Source organism: Haliotis rufescens, unplaced genomic scaffold (assembly GCF_023055435.1).
Source record: "Haliotis rufescens isolate VD_foot unplaced genomic scaffold, xgHalRufe1.0.p SCAF_9, whole genome shotgun sequence".
Lineage (NCBI taxonomy): Eukaryota > Metazoa > Mollusca > Gastropoda > Lepetellida > Haliotidae > Haliotis > Haliotis rufescens.
The window spans coordinates 4,172,639-4,188,735 of NW_025964383.1; positions in this window are offsets into that span (position 1 = coordinate 4,172,639).

Below are 16,097 nucleotides of genomic sequence, written 5' to 3' on the forward strand. Positions count from 1 at the left end.
CAAAGTATCAGTCTCAGTATACAAAACAAATTTGGTGCATGGATGCAGTCTTAGATGCCCGGCACACACATTCCATTAAAAATCAAAAGGCACTGAAAATACATCAGCAACTTGACCTTTCCACAAACTAACCACAAAGTATGTCTCAGTATACAAAACACATTTGGTGAATGGATTCAAGTCTTAGATGTCCGACACACAATGAATTCCATTAAAAATCAAAAGGCACTGAAAATACATTAAAGCGACTTGACATCTTTGTCATGTACATGACTTTAACACCTTCGGAAAGAATCCATCCTCAGGACTATCGTATTTTGTATTTAGATGTCTGACACTCATCACTGAAAATACATCAGCAACTTCAACTTTTCCACAAACTAACCACAAAGTATTAGTCTCAGTATACAAAACACATTTGGTGAATGGATGCAAGTCTTAGATGTCCGACACACAATGAATTCCATTAAAAATCAAAAGTCACTGAAAATACATAAAAGCGACTTGAACTTTTTGTCTGTGGTATTCCATCTATATGATGTCGGTCTGTACAATAATCAATTCTTGACCAGACAATAAAGTGATTGAAAATACATCAGCATCTTCAACTTTTCCACAATCTAACCACAAAGTATCAGTCTCAGTATACAAAACAAATTTGGTGCATGGATGCAGTCTTAGATGCCCGGCACACGCATTCAATTAAAAATCAAAAGGCACTGAAAATACATCAGCAACTTGACCTTTCCACAAGCTAATCTCAAAGTATCAGTCTTAGTATTCAATCAAATTTGGTACATGGATGCAGTCTTAGATGCCCGGCACACGCATTCCATTAAAAATCAAAAGGCACTGAAAATACATCAGCAACTTGACCTTTCCACAAACTAACCACAAAGTATGTCTCAGTATACAAAACACATTTGGTGAATGGATTCAAGTCTTAGATGTCCGACACACAATGAATTCCATTAAAAATCAAAAGGCACTGAAAATACATAAAAGCGACTTGACATCTTTGTCATGTACATGACTTTAACACCTTCGGAAAGAATCCATCCTCAGGACTATCGTATTTTGTATTTAGATGTCTGACACTCATCACTGAAAATACATCAGCAACTTCAACTTTTCCACAAACTAACCACAAAGTATTAGTCTCAGTATACAAAACACATTTGGTGAATGGATGCAAGTCTTAGATGTCCGACACACAATGAATTCCATTAAAAATCAAAAGTCACTGAAAATACATAAAAGCGACTTGAACTTTTTGTCTGTGGTATTCCATCTATATGATGTCGGTCTGTACAATAATCAATTCTTGACCAGACAATAAAGTGATTAATATCATGAGCATCGATCAGCGCAATTGGGATCGATGACATGCATCAACCAAGTAAGCGAGCCTGTCCACCCGATCCCGTTAGTCGCCTTTTACGACAAGCATAGTCACCTTTTAACGGCAAGCATGGGTCGCTGAAGACCTATTCTACCCCGGAAATTTCACGGGTGAACTTTTTGTCATGTGCATGACTTTTACCTCTTCGGAAAGAATCCATCCTCATATCAATCCTCATATTTTGTAATTGGATGAATTTCTTAGATGTCTGACACTCATCATTGAAAATACATCAGCATCTTCAACTTTTCCACAATCTAACCACAAAGTATCAGTCTCAGTATACAAAACAAATTTGGTGCATGGATGCAGTCTTAGATGCCCGGCACACGCATTCCATTAAAAATCAAAAGGCACTGAAAATACATCAGCAACTTGACCTTTCCACAAACTAACCACAAAGTATGTCTCAGTATACAAAACACATTTGGTGAATGGATTCAAGTCTTAGATGTCCGACACACAATGAATTCCATTAAAAATCAAAAGGCACTGAAAATACATTAAAGCGACTTGACATCTTTGTCATGTACATGACTTTAACACCTTCGGAAAGAATCCATCCTCAGGACTATCGTATTTTGTATTTAGATGTCTGACACTCATCACTGAAAATACATCAGCAACTTCAACTTTTCCACAAACTAACCACAAAGTATTAGTCTCAGTATACAAAACACATTTGGTGAATGGATGCAAGTCTTAGATGTCCGACACACAATGAATTCCATTAAAAATCAAAAGTCACTGAAAATACATAAAAGCGACTTGAACTTTTTGTCTGTGGTATTCCATCTATATGATGTCGGTCTGTACAATAATCAATTCTTGACCAGACAATAAAGTGATTAATATCATGAGCATCGATCAGCGCAATTGGGATCGATGACATGCATCAACCAAGTAAGCGAGCCTGTCCACCCGATCCCGTTAATCGCCTTTTACGACAAGCATGGGTCGCTGAAGACCTATTCTACCCCGGAAATTTCACGGGTGAACTTTTTGTCATGTGCATGACTTTTATCTCTTCGGAAAGAATCCATCCTCATATCCATCCTCATATTTTGTATTTGGATGAATTTCTTAGATGTCTGACACTCATCATTGAAAATACATCAGCATCTTCAACTTTTCCACAATCTTACCACAAAGTATCAGTCTCAGTATACAAAACAAATTTAGTGCATGGATGCAAGTCTTAGATGTCCGACACACAATGAATTCCATTAAAAATCAAAAGTCACTGAAAATACATAAAAGCGACTTGACATCTTTGTCATGTACATGACTTTAACACCTTCGGAAAGAACCCATCCTCAGGACTATCGTATTTTGTATTTAGATGTCTGACACTCATCACTGAAAATACATCAGCAACTTCAACTTTTCCACAAACTAACCACAAAGTATTAGTCTCAGTATACAAAACACATTTGGTGAATGGATGCAAGTCTTAGATGTCCGACACACAATGAATTCCATTAAAAATCAAAAGTCACTGAAAATACATAAAAGCGACTTGAACTTTTTGTCTGTGGTATTCCATCTATATGATGTCGGTCTGTACAATAATCAATTCTTGACCAGACAATAAAGTGATTAATATCATGAGCATCGATCAGCGCAATTGGGATCGATGACATGCATCAACCAAGTAAGCGAGCCTGTCCACCCGATCCCGTTAGTCGCCTTTTACGACAAGCATAGTCACCTTTTAACGGCAAGCATGGGTCGCTGAAGACCTATTCTACCCCGGAAATTTCACGGGTGAACTTTTTGTCATGTGCATGACTTTTACCTCTTCGGAAAGAATCCATCCTCATATCAATCCTCATATTTTGTATTTGGATGAATTTCTTAGATGTCTGACACTCATCATTGAAAATACATCAGCATCTTCAACTTTTCCACAATCTAACCACAAAGTATCAGTCTCAGTATACAAAACAAATTTGGTGCATGGATGCAGTCTTAGATGCCCGGCACACGCATTCCATTAAAAATCAAAAGACACTGAAAATACATCAGCAACTTGACCTTTCCACAAACTAACCACAAAGTATGTCTCAGTATACAAAACACATTTGGTGAATGGATTCAAGTCTTAGATGTCCGACACACAATGAATTCCATTAAAAATCAAAAGGCACTGAAAATACATAAAAGCGACTTGACATCTTTGTCATGTACATGACTTTAACACCTTCGGAAAGAATCCATCCTCAGGACTATCGTATTTTGTATTTAGATGTCTGACACTCATCACTGAAAATACATCAGCAACTTCAACTTTTCCACAAACTAACCACAAAGTATTAGTCTCAGTATACAAAACACATTTGGTGAATGGATGCAAGTCTTAGATGTCCGACACACAATGAATTCCATTAAAAATCAAAAGGCACTGAAAATACATAAAAGCGACTTGAACTTTTTGTCTGTGGTATTCCATCTATATGATGTCGGTCTGTACAATAATCAATTCTTGACCAGACAATAAAGTGATTAATATCATGAGCATCGATCAGCGCAATTGGGATCGATGACATGCATCAACCAAGTAAGCGAGCCTGTCCACCCGATCCCGTTAGTCGCCTTTTACGACAAGCATGGGTCGCTGAAGACCTATTCTACCCCGGAAATTTCACGGGTGAACTTTTTGTCATGTGCATGACTTTTATCTCTTCGGAAAGAATCCATCCTCATATCCATCCTCATATTTTGTATTTGGATGAATTTCTTAGATGTCTGACACTCATCATTGAAAATACATCAGCATCTTCAACTTTTCCACAATCTAACCACAAAGTATCAGTCTCAGTATACAAAACAAATTTGGTGCATGGATGCAGTCTTAGATGCCCGGCACACACATTCAATTAAAAATCAAAAGGCACTGAAAATACATCAGCAACTTGACCTTTCCACAAACTAACCACAAAGTATGTCTCAGTATACAAAACACATTTGGTGAATGGATTCAAGTCTTAGATGTCCGACACACAATGAATTCCATTAAAAATCAAAAGGCACTGAAAATACTTAAAAGCGACTTGACATCTTTGTCATGTACATGACTTTAACACCTTCGGAAAGAATCCATCCTCAGGACTATCGTATTTTGTATTTAGATGTCTGACACTCATCACTGAAAATACATCAGCAACTTCAACTTTTCCACAAACTAACCACAAAGTATCAGTCTCAGTATACAAAACAAATTTGGTGCATGGATGCAAGTCTTAGATGCCCAGCACACGCATTCAATTAAAAATCAAAAGGCACTGAAAATACATCAGCAACTTGACCTTTCAACAAGCTAACCTCAAAGTATCAGTCTTAGTATTCAATCAAATTTGGTACATGGATGCAGTCTTAGATGCCCGGCACACGCATTCCATTAAAAATCAAAAGTCACTGAAAATACATAAAGCGACTTGAACTTTTTGTCATGTGCATGACTTTTACATCCTCTTGAAGAATATCAGATTGTGTATGTGGAAGAATTCTTAGATGTCTCAGCAACTTGACTTTTCCACAAGCTAACCACAAAGTATCAGTCTCAGTATTACAAAACACATTTGGTGAATGGATGCAAGTCTTAGATGTCTGACACACTATGTATTCCATTAAAAATCAAAAGGCACTGAAAATACATAAAAGCGACTTCACATCTTTGTCATGTGCATGACTTAAACACCTTCGGAAAGAACCCATCCTCAGGACTATCGTATTTTGTATTTTAGATGTCTGACACTCATCACTGAAAATACATCAGCAACTTCAACTTTTCCACAAACTAACCACAAAGTATCAGTCTCAGTATACAAAACACATTTGGTGAATGGATGCAAGTCTTTGATGTCCGACACACAATGAATTCCATTAAAAATCAAAAGTCACTGAAAATACATAAAAGCGACTTGAACTTTTTGTCTGTGGTATTCCATCTATATGATGTCGGTCTGTACAATAATCAATTCTTGACCAGACAATAAAGTGATTAATATCATGAGCATCGATCGCAATTGGGATCGATGACATGCATCAACCAAGTAAGCGAGCCTGTCCATCCGATCCCGTTAGTCGCCTTTTACGACAAGCATAGTCACCTTTTAACGGCAAGCATGGGTCGCTGAAGACCTATTCTACCCCGGAAATTTCACGGGTGAACTTTTTGTCATGTGCATGACTTTTACCTCTTCGGAAAGAATCCATCCTCATATCAATCCTCATATTTTGTATTTGGATGAATTTCTTAGATGTCTGACACTCATCATTGAAAATACATCAGCATCTTCAACTTTTCCACAATCTAACCACAAAGTATCAGTCTCAGTATACAAAACAAATTTGGTGCATGGATGCAGTCTTAGATGCCCGGCACACGCATTCCATTAAAAATCAAAAGTCACTGAAAATACATAAAGCGACTTGAACTTTTTGTCATGTGCATGACTTTTACATCCTCTTGAAGAATATCAGATTGTGTATGTGGAAGAATTCTTAGATGTCTCAGCAACTTGACTTTTCCACAAGCTAACCACAAAGTATCAGTCTCAGTATTACAAAACACATTTGGTGAATGGATGCAAGTCTTAGATGTCTGACACACTATGTATTCCATTAAAAATCAAAAGGCACTGAAAATACATAAAAGCGACTTGACATCTTTGTCATGTGCATGACTTAAACACCTTCGGAAAGAACCCATCCTCAGGACTATCGTATTTTGTATTTTAGATGTCTGACACTCATCACTGAAAATACATCAGCAACTTCAACTTTTCCACAAACTAACCACAAAGTATCAGTCTCAGTATACAAAACACATTTGGTGAATGGATGCAAGTCTTTGATGTCCGACACACAATGAATTCCATTAAAAATCAAAAGTCACTGAAAATACATAAAAGCGACTTGAACTTTTTGTCTGTGGTATTCCATCTATATGATGTCGGTCTGTACAATAATCAATTCTTGACCAGACAATAAAGTGATTAATATCATGAGCATCGATCGCAATTGGGATCGATGACATGCATCAACCAAGTAAGCGAGCCTGTCCATCCGATCCCGTTAGTCGCCTTTTACGACAAGCATAGTCACCTTTTAACGGCAAGCATGGGTCGCTGAAGACCTATTCTACCCCGGAAATTTCACGGGTGAACTTTTTGTCATGTGCATGACTTTTACCTCTTCGGAAAGAATCCATCCTCATATCAATCCTCATATTTTGTATTTGGATGAATTTCTTAGATGTCTGACACTCATCATTGAAAATACATCAGCATCTTCAACTTTTCCACAATCTAACCACAAAGTATCAGTCTCAGTATACAAAACAAATTTGGTGCATGGATGCAGTCTTAGATGCCCGGCACACACATTCCATTAAAAATCAAAAGGCACTGAAAATACATCAGCAACTTGACCTTTCCACAAACTAACCACAAAGTATGTCTCAGTATACAAAACACATTTGGTGAATGGATTCAAGTCTTAGATGTCCGACACACAATGAATTCCATTAAAAATCAAAAGGCACTGAAAATACATTAAAGCGACTTGACATCTTTGTCATGTACATGACTTTAACACCTTCGGAAAGAATCCATCCTCAGGACTATCGTATTTTGTATTTAGATGTCTGACACTCATCACTGAAAATACATCAGCAACTTGACCTTTCCACAAACTAACCACAAAGTATGTCTCAGTATACAAAACACATTTGGTGAATGGATGCAAGTCTTAGATGTCCGACACACAATGAATTCCATTAAAAATCAAAAGTCACTGAAAATACATAAAAGCGACTTGAACTTTTTGTCTGTGGTATTCCATCTATATGATGTCGGTCTGTACAATAATCAATTCTTGACCAGACAATAAAGTGATTGAAAATACATCAGCATCTTCAACTTTTCCACAATCTAACCACAAAGTATCAGTCTCAGTATACAAAACAAATTTGGTGCATGGATGCAGTCTTAGATGCCCGGCACACGCATTCAATTAAAAATCAAAAGGCACTGAAAATACATCAGCAACTTGACCTTTCCACAAGCTAATCTCAAAGTATCAGTCTTAGTATTCAATCAAATTTGGTACATGGATGCAGTCTTAGATGCCCGGCACACGCATTCCATTAAAAATCAAAAGGCACTGAAAATACATCAGCAACTTGACCTTTCCACAAACTAACCACAAAGTATGTCTCAGTATACAAAACACATTTGGTGAATGGATTCAAGTCTTAGATGTCCGACACACAATGAATTCCATTAAAAATCAAAAGGCACTGAAAATACATAAAAGCGACTTGACATCTTTGTCATGTACATGACTTTAACACCTTCGGAAAGAATCCATCCTCAGGACTATCGTATTTTGTATTTAGATGTCTGACACTCATCACTGAAAATACATCAGCAACTTCAACTTTTCCACAATCTAACCACAAAGTATCAGTCTCAGTATACAAAACAAATTTGGTGCATGGATGCAGTCTTAGATGCCCGGCACACGCATTCAATTAAAAATCAAAAGGCACTGAAAATACATCAGCAACTTGACCTTTCAACAAGCTAACCTCAAAGTATCAGTCTTAGTATTCAATCAAATTTGGTACATGGATGCGGTCTTAGATGCCCGGCACACGCATTCCATTAAAAATCAAAAGTCACTGAAAATACATAAAGCGACTTGAACTTTTTGTCATGTGCATGACTTTTACATCCTCGGGAAGAATATCAGATTGTGTATGTGGAAGAATTCTTAGATGTCTCAGCAACTTGACTTTTCCACAAGCTAACCACAAAGTATCAGTCTCAGTATACAAAACACATTTGGTGAATGGATGCAAGTCTTAGATGTCTGACACACTATGTATTCCATTAAAAATCAAAAGGCACTGAAAATACATAAAAGCGACTTCACATCTTTGTCATGTGCATGACTTAAACACCTTCGGAAAGAACCCATCCTCAGGACTATCGTATTTTGTATTTTAGATGTCTGACACTCATCACTGAAAATACATCAGCAACTTCAACTTTTCCACAAACTAACCACAAAGTATTAGTCTCAGTATACAAAACACATTTGGTGAATGGATGCAAGTCTTAGATGTCCGACACACAATGAATTCCATTAAAAATCAAAAGTCACTGAAAATACATAAAAGCGACTTGAACTTTTTGTCTGTGGTATTCCATCTATATGATGTCGGTCTGTACAATAATCAATTCTTGACCAGAACAATAAAGTGATTAATATCATGAGCATCGATCAGCGCAATTGGGATCGATGACATGCATCAACCAAGTCAGCGAGCCTGTCCAAGCGATCCCGTTAGTCGCCTTTTACGACAAGCATAGTCACCTTTTAACGGCAAGCATGGGTCGCTGAAGACCTATTCTACCCCGGAAATTTCACGGGTGAACTTTTTGTCATGTGCATGACTTTTACCTCTTCGGAAAGAATCCATCCTCATATCAATCCTCATATTTTGTAATTGGATGAATTTCTTAGATGTCTGACACTCATCATTGAAAATACATCAGCATCTTCAACTTTTCCACAATCTAACCACAAAGTATCAGTCTCAGTATACAAAACAAATTTGGTGCATGGATGCAGTCTTAGATGCCCGGCACACGCATTCAATTAAAAATCAAAAGGCACTGAAAATACATCAGCAACTTGACCTTTCCACAAGCTAATCTCAAAGTATCAGTCTTAGTATTCAATCAAATTTGGTACATGGATGCAGTCTTAGATGCCCGGCACACGCATTCCATTAAAAATCAAAAGGCACTGAAAATACATCAGCAACTTGACCTTTCCACAAACTAACCACAAAGTATGTCTCAGTATACAAAACACATTTGGTGAATGGATTCAAGTCTTAGATGTCCGACACACAATGAATTCCATTAAAAATCAAAAGGCACTGAAAATACATAAAAGCGACTTGACATCTTTGTCATGTACATGACTTTAACACCTTCGGAAAGAATCCATCCTCAGGACTATCGTATTTTGTATTTAGATGTCTGACACTCATCACTGAAAATACATCAGCAACTTCAACTTTTCCACAATCTAACCACAAAGTATCAGTCTCAGTATACAAAACAAATTTGGTGCATGGATGCAGTCTTAGATGCCCGGCACACGCATTCAATTAAAAATCAAAAGGCACTGAAAATACATCAGCAACTTGACCTTTCAACAAGCTAACCTCAAAGTATCAGTCTTAGTATTCAATCAAATTTGGTACATGGATGCGGTCTTAGATGCCCGGCACACGCATTCCATTAAAAATCAAAAGTCACTGAAAATACATAAAGCGACTTGAACTTTTTGTCATGTGCATGACTTTTACATCCTCTTGAAGAATATCAGATTGTGTATGTGGAAGAATTCTTAGATGTCTCAGCAACTTGACTTTTCCACAAGCTAACCACAAAGTATCAGTCTCAGTATACAAAACACATTTGGTGAATGGATGCAAGTCTTAGATGTCTGACACACTATGTATTCCATTAAAAATCAAAAGGCACTGAAAATACATAAAAGCGACTTCACATCTTTGTCATGTGCATGACTTAAACACCTTCGGAAAGAACCCATCCTCAGGACTATCGTATTTTGTATTTTAGATGTCTGACACTCATCACTGAAAATACATCAGCAACTTCAACTTTTCCACAAACTAACCACAAAGTATTAGTCTCAGTATACAAAACACATTTGGTGAATGGATGCAAGTCTTAGATGTCCGACACACAATGAATTCCATTAAAAATCAAAAGTCACTGAAAATACATAAAAGCGACTTGAACTTTTTGTCTGTGGTATTCCATCTATATGATGTCGGTCTGTACAATAATCAATTCTTGACCAGAACAATAAAGTGATTAATATCATGAGCATCGATCAGCGCAATTGGGATCGATGACATGCATCAACCAAGTAAGCGAGCCTGTCCAAGCGATCCCGTTAGTCGCCTTTTACGACAAGCATAGTCACCTTTTAACGGCAAGCATGGGTCGCTGAAGACCTATTCTACCCCGGAAATTTCACGGGTGAACTTTTTGTCATGTGCATGACTTTTACCTCTTCGGAAAGAATCCATCCTCATATCAATCCTCATATTTTGTATTTGGATGAATTTCTTAGATGTCTGACACTCATCATTGAAAATACATCAGCATCTTCAACTTTTCCACAATCTAACCACAAAGTATCAGTCTCAGTATACAAAACAAATTTGGTGCATGGATGCAGTCTTAGATGCCCGGCACACGCATTCAATTAAAAATCAAAAGGCACTGAAAATACATCAGCAACTTGACCTTTCCACAAGCTAATCTCAAAGTATCAGTCTTAGTATTCAATCAAATTTGGTACATGGATGCAGTCTTAGATGCCCGGCACACGCATTCCATTAAAAATCAAAAGGCACTGAAAATACATCAGCAACTTGACCTTTCCACAAACTAACCACAAAGTATGTCTCAGTATACAAAACACATTTGGTGAATGGATTCAAGTCTTAGATGTCCGACACACAATGAATTCCATTAAAAATCAAAAGGCACTGAAAATACATAAAAGCGACTTGACATCTTTGTCATGTACATGACTTTAACACCTTCGGAAAGAATCCATCCTCAGGACTATCGTATTTTGTATTTAGATGTCTGACACTCATCACTGAAAATACATCAGCAACTTCAACTTTTCCACAATCTAACCACAAAGTATCAGTCTCAGTATACAAAACAAATTTGGTGCATGGATGCAGTCTTAGATGCCCGGCACACGCATTCAATTAAAAATCAAAAGGCACTGAAAATACATCAGCAACTTGACCTTTCAACAAGCTAACCTCAAAGTATCAGTCTTAGTATTCAATCAAATTTGGTACATGGATGCAGTCTTAGATGCCCGGCACACGCATTCCATTAAAAATCAAAAATCACTGAAAATACATAAAGCGACTTGAACTTTTTGTCATGTGCATGACTTTTACATCCTCGGGAAGAATATCAGATTGTGTATGTGGAAGAGTTCTTAGATGTCTCAGCAACTTGACTTTTCCACAAGCTAACCACAAAGTATCAGTCTCAGTATACAAAACACATTTGGTGAATGGATGCAAGTCTTAGATGTCTGACACACTATGTATTCCATTAAAAATCAAAAGGCACTGAAAATACATAAAAGCGACTTGACATCTTTGTCATGTGCATGACTTAAACACCTTCGGAAAGAACCCATCCTCAGGACTATCGTATTTTGTATTTTAGATGTCTGACACTCATCACTGAAAATACATCAGCAACTTCAACTTTTCCACAAACTAACCACAAAGTATTAGTCTCAGTATACAAAACACATTTGGTGAATGGATGCAAGTCTTAGATGTCCGACACACAATGAATTCCATTAAAACTCAAAAGTCACTGAAAATACATAAAAGCGACTTGAACTTTTTGTCTGTGGTATTCCATCTATATGATGTCGGTCTGTACAATAATCAATTCTTGACCAGACAATAAAGTGATTAATATCATGAGCATCGATCGCAATTGGGATCGATGACATGCATCAACCAAGTAAGCGAGCCTGTCCACCCGATCCCGTTAGTCGCCTTTTACGACAAGCATAGTCACCTTTTACGGCAAGCATGGGTCGCTGAAGACCTATTCTACCCCGGAAATTTCACGGGTGAACTTTTTGTCATGTGCATGACTTTTACCTCTTCGGAAAGAATCCATCCTCATATCCATCCTCATATTTTGTATTTGGATGAATTTCTTAGATGTCTGACACTCATCATTGAAAATACATCAGCATCTTCAACTTTTCCACAATCTAACCACAAAGTATCAGTCTCAGTATACAAAACAAATTTGGTACATGGATGCAGTCTTAGATGCCCGGCACACGCATTCCATTAAAAATCAAAAGGCACTGAAAATACATCAGCAACTTGACCTTTCCACAAACTAACCACAAAGTATGTCTCAGTATACAAAACACATTTGGTGAATGGATTCAAGTCTTAGATGTCCGACACACAATGAATTCCATTAAAAATCAAAAGGCACTGAAAATACATAAAAGCGACTTGAACTTTTTGTCTGTGGTATTCCATCTATATGATGTCGGTCTGTACAATAATCAATTCTTGACCAGACAATAAAGTGATTGAAAATACATCAGCATCTTCAACTTTTCCACAATCTAACCACAAAGTATCAGTCTCAGTATACAAAACAAATTTGGTGCATGGATGCAGTCTTAGATGCCCAGCACACACATTCAATTAAAAATCAAAAGGCACTGAAAATACATCAGCAACTTGACCTTTCCACAAGCTAATCTCAAAGTATCAGTCTTAGTATTCAATCAAATTTGGTACATGGATGCAGTCTTAGATGCCCGGCACACGCATTCCATTAAAAAATCAAAAGGCACTGAAAATACATCAGCAACTTGACCTTTCCACAAACTAACCACAAAGTATGTCTCAGTATACAAAACACATTAGGTGAATGGATTCAAGTCTTAGATGTCCGACACACAATGAATTCCATTAAAAATCAAAAGGCACTGAAAATACATAAAAGCGACTTGACATCTTTGTCATGTACATGACTTTAACACCTTCGGAAAGAATCCATCCTCAGGACTATCGTATTTTGTATTTAGATGTCTGACACTCATCACTGAAAATACATCAGCAACTTCAACTTTTCCACAATCTAACCACAAAGTATCAGTCTCAGTATACAAAACAAATTTGGTGCATGGATGCAGTCTTAGATGCCCGGCACACGCATTCAATTAAAAATCAAAAGGCACTGAAAATACATCAGCAACTTGACTTTTCAACAAGCTAACCTCAAAGTATCAGTCTTAGTATTCAATCAAATTTGGTACATGGATGCAGTCTTAGATGCCCGGCACACGCATTCCATTAAAAATCAAAAGTCACTGAAAATACATAAAGCGACTTGAACTTTTTGTCATGTGCATGACTTTTACATCCTCGGGAAGAATATCAGATTGTGTATGTGGAAGAATTCTTAGATGTCTCAGCAACTTGACTTTTCCACAAGCTAACCACAAAGTATCAGTCTCAGTATACAAAACAAATTTGGTGCATGGATGCAGTCTTAGATGCCCGGCACACGCATTCAATTAAAAATCAAAAGGCACTGAAAATACATCAGCAACTTGACCTTTCAACAAGCTAACCTCAAAGTATCAGTCTTAGTATTCAATCAAATTTGGTACATGGATGCAGTCTTAGATGCCCGGCACACGCATTCCATTAAAAATCAAAAATCACTGAAAATACATAAAGCGACTTGAACTTTTTGTCATGTGCATGACTTTTACATCCTCGGGAAGAATATCAGATTGTGTATGTGGAAGAGTTCTTAGATGTCTCAGCAACTTGACTTTTCCACAAGCTAACCACAAAGTATCAGTCTCAGTATACAAAACACATTTGGTGAATGGATGCAAGTCTTAGATGTCTGACACACTATGTATTCCATTAAAAATCAAAAGGCACTGAAAATACATAAAAGCGACTTGACATCTTTGTCATGTGCATGACTTAAACACCTTCGGAAAGAACCCATCCTCAGGACTATCGTATTTTGTATTTTAGATGTCTGACACTCATCACTGAAAATACATCAGCAACTTCAACTTTTCCACAAACTAACCACAAAGTATTAGTCTCAGTATACAAAACACATTTGGTGAATGGATGCAAGTCTTTAATGTCCGACACACAATGAATTCCATTAAAAATCAAAAGTCACTGAAAATACATAAAAGCGACTTGAACTTTTTGTCTGTGGTATTCCATCTATATGATGTCGGTCTGTACAATAATCAATTCTTGACCAGAACAATAAAGTGATTAATATCATGAGCATCGATCAGCGCAATTGGGATCGATGACATGCATCAACCAAGTCAGCGAGCCTGTCCAAGCGAGCCCGTTAGTCGCCTTTTACGACAAGCATAGTCACCTTTTATGGCAAGCATGGGTCGCTGAAGACCTATTCTACCCTGGAAATTTCACGGGTGAACTTTTTGTCATGTGCATGACTTTTACCTCTTCGGAAAGAATCCATCCTCATATCCATCCTCATATTTTGTATTTGGATGAATTTCTTAGATGTCTGACACTCATCATTGAAAATACATCAGCATCTTCAACTTTTCCACAATCTAACCACAAAGTATCAGTCTCAGTATACAAAACAAATTTGGTGCATGGATGCAGTCTTAGATGCCCGGCACACGCATTCAATTAAAAATCAAAAGGCACTGAAAATACATCAGCAACTTGACCTTTCCACAAGCTAATCTCAAAGTATCAGTCTTAGTATTCAATCAAATTTGGTACATGGATGCAGTCTTAGATGCCCGGCACACGCATTCCATTAAAAATCAAAAGGCACTGAAAATACATCAGCAACTTGACCTTTCCACAAACTAACCACAAAGTATGTCTCAGTATACAAAACACATTTGGTGAATGGATTCAAGTCTTAGATGTCCGACACACAATGAATTCCATTAAAAATCAAAAGGCACTGAAAATACATAAAAGCGACTTGACATCTTTGTCATGTACATGACTTTAACACCTTCGGAAAGAATCCATCCTCAGGACTATCGTATTTTGTATTTAGATGTCTGACACTCATCACTGAAAATACATCAGCAACTTCAACTTTTCCACAATCTAACCACAAAGTATCAGTCTCAGTATACAAAACAAATTTGGTGCATGGATGCAGTCTTAGATGCCCGGCACACGCATTCAATTAAAAATCAAAAGGCACTGAAAATACATCAGCAACTTGACCTTTCAACAAGCTAACCTCAAAGTATCAGTCTTAGTATTCAATCAAATTTGGTACATGGATGCGGTCTTAGATGCCCGGCACACGCATTCCATTAAAAATCAAAAGTCACTGAAAATACATAAAGCGACTTGAACTTTTTGTCATGTGCATGACTTTTACATCCTCGGGAAGAATATCAGATTGTGTATGTGGAAGAATTCTTAGATGTCTCAGCAACTTGACTTTTCCACAAACTAACCACAAAGTATCAGTCTCAGTATACAAAACACATTTGGTGAATGGATGCAAGTCTTAGATGTCTGACACACTATGTATTCCATTAAAAATCAAAAGGCACTGAAAATACATAAAAGCGACTTGACATCTTTGTCATGTGCATGACTTAAACACCTTCGGAAAGAACCCATCCTCAGGACTATCGTATTTTGTATTTTAGATGTCTGACACTCATCACTGAAAATACATCAGCAACTTCAACTTTTCCACAAACTAACCACAAAGTATTAGTCTCGGTATACAAAACACATTTGGTGAATGGATGCAAGTCTTAGATGTCCGACACACAATGAATTCCATTAAAAATCAAAAGTCACTGAAAATACATAAAAGCGACTTGAACTTTTTGTCTGTGGTATTCCATCTATATGATGTCGGTCTGTACAATAATCAATTCTTGACCAGACAATAAAGTGATTAATATCATGAGCATCGATCAGCGCAATTGGGATCGATGACATGCATCAACCAAGTCAGCGAGCCTGTCCACCCGATCCCGATAG